Here is a 6,302-nt window from a genome sequence, read left to right on the forward strand (position 1 = left end):
ATTTATTTCAATGCTTCTGTCTTGGAAACCACTGCTGGACTTTTTGCTCGAGACGGGAAAAAATATGAAATTTGATTTTGAGTTTTACGGACCAGATACATTTGCTGTTATAGAAATGGCTGGTTTAAACGCTTACATAAAAGTAAAAAGTTGAGGTTGGATGTTAATGCCTTATTCTACTGCACCAAATGGAATCTAAAGCAGTGGTTCTCAACCTTTCTAATGCCGTGACCCCTTAATACAGTTTCTCATATTGTGGTGACCCCCAACCATAAGTCCAGTGCCAATTCTCCCAACAGAGCTTTAAGCTGATTGGCAGGAAGGTCAGAGAGACACCCCCACTGTAATTGCCTGATTGGTGGATTGTAAAAATATGTTCCACGGTGCCAGAATAGAAGTTTTACTTCCTAACACCATGGGAAATTTGTCTTTTCTATGGTCTTAGGTGACCCCTGTGAAATGGTCGTTCGACCCCCAATGGGGTCCCAATCCCCAGGTTGAGAATCACTGGTCTAAAGTCAATGCCTTTTTTTTCTCTCCCCACCCCTTTCCCGTCCCTTTTTCATCCACTATTTTTCTTATTTTTTGTATTTTTCTTGGAATGTTGTTACATCCTAAATTAATTTTTACAAAATTTTAAAAAAATTAAACATCTTTCTTTATAATACATCACATTTTCAATGATTTTTCAGTATTTTGCAACAAGAGTGTACTGGCTGTATCCAGTCCTTTTTAAGTACAGTATACTGTATATAGTATTATACATCCTGATTATAACCAGTATTCTCTTAATCACACATTATAGTCTCTTTTAAATGCATAATGTTACCATAATTATAACCGTTATTTTCATAATTGTACCATAGCATTCTATGTTTATGGCTCTATACATTTTAATCTATGTTTAGTCACATAGAGTCCAATAGTAACATTGCCTTCAGTATACATATATTTTATACCTGTATCTGTATCTATTCTATCTACTCTATCTACTCTATCTACTCTATCTATCTATCTATCTATCTATCTATCTATCTATCTATCTATCTATCTATCTATCTATCTATCTATCTATCTATCTATCTATCTGTATAGTTGCACCAGTACCATGCGCGGAAGCAAAAAACCCACCAAAATCTCATAAAGGATTATCTGTATTGGTGCTAAAAGAAGAAAGGACTTCAGAAAATACGCTGTGGTGGGGTTATTGTTGATCATTGTTAACAGTGTGCGCGTAAATGTATGTTTTGTAAGATGTGACTCATAACCTGTGGTTTCTTTTTCGCAAGAACAGGTATAAAGTTACTGCAGGAAAACAAAGTTTTTCCTTTGTTCCCAAAGGAACGAGGTATCGCATGTGTCTTGAGGGCTAGAAACTTGCATTTCAGGTCCGCGACCACCAAAGGAATGCTATTGTGCACTATTATGCCAAAGTTGCAGGCGTGGAAGGAAGTAGCCCACACTTTTCGGCTGTGACCTCTGAGCCAGGATTTTGCAAACATCCATTCGATAGCAAAAATTTAGAAAAAAGAGCAAAACCCACACTGGTTTTATGCTCTGCAGAACCAACGGTAAAATAATTATAACTGGCAATTGCAATAATGCATCTGTGAATAAATAGATGAGGGTGGGGGAAATCACCCCAGTGTGGAGTCAAGCGTAACCTCAGAAGAATTGTGCAAAAAAACAACAACCCTACCCTCCTCCAGATGTTAAAAATGGCAGTTTTCAAATGACAAATGTAAATGCTTGACAAATGGCTGGGCTTGAAATTTCCTGTTTGGGGACAGCTGCTGTCTCATCGCCATAGCTTAAATGTCTCACGCGTTATGCCTTTTAATGGGGTGTATGTGCAAACCATGGTTTCAAAATTAAATTTAAAAAAAATAACCATGAAAAGAACTTTGCTTGTGTTTTTTTTAAAGTACTGTACGTCACACTATCAGCCTAATGATTTATTCAGTTTTATTTATTTTTTGTCAAGTACGTATTGGTCGCATACAAAGATATAACAATACATTATTTATATACATGATATTAGTAAGAGAGAAACATTAGGACAGGGGATGGAAGGCACGCTGGTGCACTTATACACTGACCTCTTAGGAATCGGTCGAGGTCAAGTTGGCCACCTTTAAGTCAGTCACATGACCTTTAATAATAATAATAATAATAATAATAATAATAATAATAATAATTTATTAGATTTGTATGCCGCCCTTCTCTGAAAACTAGGGGTGGCATACAAGCCACTTCCTGGTCACATAATCGCCAAGCCACTCCCACCTGGTCACATGGCCGGCAAGCCACACCCACAAAAAGAGCCACGCCCACAGTGTGGTAACAAATTTTTTTGCAGCCCTTCAATGGTGAGATCAACAGTAGAGACTCTGTAGGTTATATAATAGACCTCAACTTAAAACCATTTGTTTGCAGGTAATCATCGACTTACAACCACAGTTGAGCCCCAAATTTTGGTCATTAAGTGAGACAAGTGAGTTTGGAATCCATTTTGCCACCGTTGTTAAGTGAATGACTGCAGCTGTTCCCTTAGTGACCTGGTTGTTAAGTGAATCTAGCTTCCGCACGGACTTTGCAAATTCAAAGAAAATCCTTCTCTTCCTTGGTTTAAGCTCTAGCAATTTTATTTTATTTTTATTTATTTATTTTTGTCCAATACAAAATAAGGGGTTTAGTGGGTATATTTATTTATTTATTTATTTATTAATAGAGTTGAAAGGGGCCGTTAGGTCATCGAGTCCAACCCCCTGCCTGAGCAGGAAACCCTACAGCACCCCAGCCAAATAGAAGTCCAATCTCCTCTTGAAGGTGTCCAGAGTTGGAGAGTTCACCACCTCCCCTGGCAGGCAGTTCCATTGGTTGATCGCTCTGACCGTCAGGAAGTTCTTCCTTATTTCCAGGTTGAATCTCTCCTTGGTCAGCTTCCAACCATTGTTCCTCGTCCGGCCCTCTGGTGCCCTGTGGAATAAAGAGACCCCCTCCTCACCGTGGCAACCCCTCAAGTATCTGTAAACTGCTATCATGTCCCCTCTAGACCTTCTTTTTTCTAGGCTGTCCATGCCCAGTTCTCTCAATCTCTCTTCGTAAGTCTTGGTTTCGAGTCCCCTAATCATTTTGGTTGCTCTTTTTTGCACCTTCTCCAGAGTTTCGATGTCTTTTTTGTAGTGAGGTGACCAGAATTGGATGCAGTACTCCAGGTGGGGTCTGACCAGGGCATAGTAGAGTGGTATTAGTACTTCCCTGGTCTTGGAGCGTATTCCTCTGTTGATGCAGCTTAGGATTGAGTTGGCTTTTTTGGCTGCTGCTGCACATTGCTGACTCATGTTTAGTTGATTGTCCACCAAGACTCCAAGATCTCTTTCGCAGTCACTACTGCTGAGTGGGGTATCTCCCAGGCTGTATGTATGTCTAGGGTTCTTTTTGCCGAGGTGGAGGACTCTGCATTTGTCGGTGTTGAACCTCATTTTGTTGGTATGGGCCCACTGTGATAGTCTGTCTAGGTCTTCTTGTACTCTGAGCCTGTCCTCAAGGGTGTTGGCTACCCCCGCCAGCTTGGTGTCATCTGCAAATTTTATTAGTTCCCCTTTTATTCCGTCGTCCAGGTCGTTGATGAAGATGTTAAAGAGTACAGGACCCAGGACAGAGCCCTGTGGTACTCCATATCTATATACACATAGTAAAATACATGATGGTTATAGAGGAGATACTCATAGTAAAATATATCTAAGAAATAATAGAAAAGAAGGTATAGTAATAGAACATATCAATGGAAGAATAGAAGAAGAGATATAGGAATAGAAGAAAGAAAGGTATAGGAGATATAGGAGAGCAATAGGACAGGGGACGGAAGGCACTCTAGTGCACTTGTACTCGCCCCTTACTGACCTCTTAGGAATCTGGAGAGGTCAACCGTAGATAATCTAAAGGTAAAGTGTTGTGGGTTTGGGGATGACACTATGGAGTCCGGTAATGAGTTCCACGCTTCGACAACTCAGTTACTGAAGTCATATTTTTTACAGTTAAGTTTGGAGCGGTTAATATTAAGTTTAAATCTGTTGTGTGCTCTTGTGTTGTTGTGGTTGAAGTTGAAGTAGTCGCCGACAGGCAGGACGTTGCAGCATATGATCTTGTGGGCAATACTTAGATCTTGTTTAAGGCGTCGTAGTTCTAAGCTTTCAAGGTCCAGGGTTGAAAATCTAGTCTCATAGGGTATTCTGTTTCGAGTGGAGGAGTCAAGGGCTCTTCTGGTGAAGTATCTTTGGACATTTTCAAGGGTGTTAATGTCTGAGATGCGATATGGGTTCCAAACAGATGAGCTGTATTTGAGGATGGGACTGGCAAAAGTTTTGTAAGCTCTGGTAAGTAGCGTGAGATTGCCAGAGCAGAAGCTACGTAGGATTTATTCCAGAATAATTGGTTGCTGTGAGACACTTTCAGAAAGGATCAAAACCTTTATAAAGCGAGTCGATCAATGAATATTTTAAGCATTAGACAGTTCAAATATTGGAGAATGGTCTTTCCAATCAGTTCAGGCCGTCCTCAAATTTTTATAAATATTTTAGTTTCCTCTTTATGAATTTTAAATCCGGCTAACACAGCAAATTCTTGCAAATTTTTCATTCATATACACTGCTCCCCTAAAATAAAGGGAACACTTAAACAACACGTTATAACTTCAAGTAAATCAAACTTCTGTTAAATCAAACTGTCCACTTTGGGAGCGACACTGATTGATGACCAATTTCACCTGCTGTCGTACACATTCAACTTTGTACAGAAGTATTTAATGAGAACATTTCATTCATTCAGATCTAGGATATGTTCTTTGAGTGTTCCTTTATTTGTTTGAGCAGTACATTTATTCCATCGATTTTCAGCTATTAAAACTAAATGGCCTGCAAACGGCCTTCGTTTATATAGTTCTTTCTTCTCTTTCACCTCCTACACACTGGTCTCTCTTCTTATCTTTTAGCTCTGTTGCAAAGACCAACACCAAAATAAACAACAGAACAGAACAGAAAACAAAATAAATAGAAGAAAGTAACAGAGTAACCCAATATAATTTCAAACAGTTGCCCAACATCTTCTTAAAAACTTTAAATGTTGGCGCATTCACAACTTCTGGAGGCAAGCTGTTCCACTGGTTAATTGTTCCAACTGTCAGGAAATTTCTCCTTAGTTCAAAGTTGCTTCTCTCCTTGTTTAGTTTCCACCCATTGCTTCTTGTTCTACCCTGGAAAATAGTTTTACTCCCTCTTCTTTGTGGCAATTCCTGAGATATTGGAACACTGCTATCATGTCTTCCCTTTTCATAAGACTAGACACATAGACTAGAAAAGTAATTGCAAAGGTAGTCCCTGATTTATGGCCACAATTGAGCCCAAAATGTATGTTTGCTAAGTGAAACATTTGTGCAGTGAGTTTGTCCCATTTTACAACTTTTAGCAATAGCAATTAGACGTATACTGCTTCACAGGGCTTTTTCCAGCCCTTCCTAAGCAGTTTACAGAGAATCAGCCTCTTGCCCCCAACAATCTGGGTCCTCATTTGACCCACCTGGGAAGGATGGAAGGCTGAGTGGACCTTGAGCCTACTGAGATTCGATCTGCCAAATTGCTGGCAGCTGGTGGATCAGCAGAAGTAGCTTGCAGTACTGCACTCTAATGACTGAGTCATTGAGGCTCTCATGTCTTGTCTGGGTTGTTAAATGAACCACTGAAATTGTTAAATCGGGGGTCCCCAAACTTGGCAACTTTAAGACTTGTGGACTTCAACTCCCAGAATTCTCCAGCCAGCTCTTAAAGCTCTTAAACTAATCTGCAATGAAAACGAGTATGATGTAAGTATAGATATAAGTATAGATATATAAAAATGACAAAATTGAACGGGTCCAAAGACGGGCTACAAAAACGGTGGAAGGTCTTAAGCATAAAACGTATCAGGAAAGACTTCATGAACCCAATCTGTATAGTCTGGAGGACAGAAGGAAAAGGGGGGACGTGATGGAAACATTTAAATATGTTAAAGGAGGGAAGTGTTTTTAATAGGAAAGTGAACACAAGAACAAGGGGGCACAATCTGAGGTTAGTTGGGGGAAAGATCAGAAGCAATGTGAGAAAATATTATTTTACTGAAAGAGTAATAGATCCTTGGAACAAACTTCCAGCAGACGTGGTAGATAAATCCACAGTAACTAAATTTAAACATGCCTGGAATAAACATAGATCCATCCTAAGATAAAATACAGAAAATAGTATAAGGGCAGACTAGATGGACCATGA

The sequence above is a fragment of the Erythrolamprus reginae genome, chromosome 5 (genome assembly GCF_031021105.1).
Source record: "Erythrolamprus reginae isolate rEryReg1 chromosome 5, rEryReg1.hap1, whole genome shotgun sequence".
NCBI classification, from domain to species: Eukaryota; Metazoa; Chordata; class Lepidosauria; order Squamata; family Dipsadidae; genus Erythrolamprus; species Erythrolamprus reginae.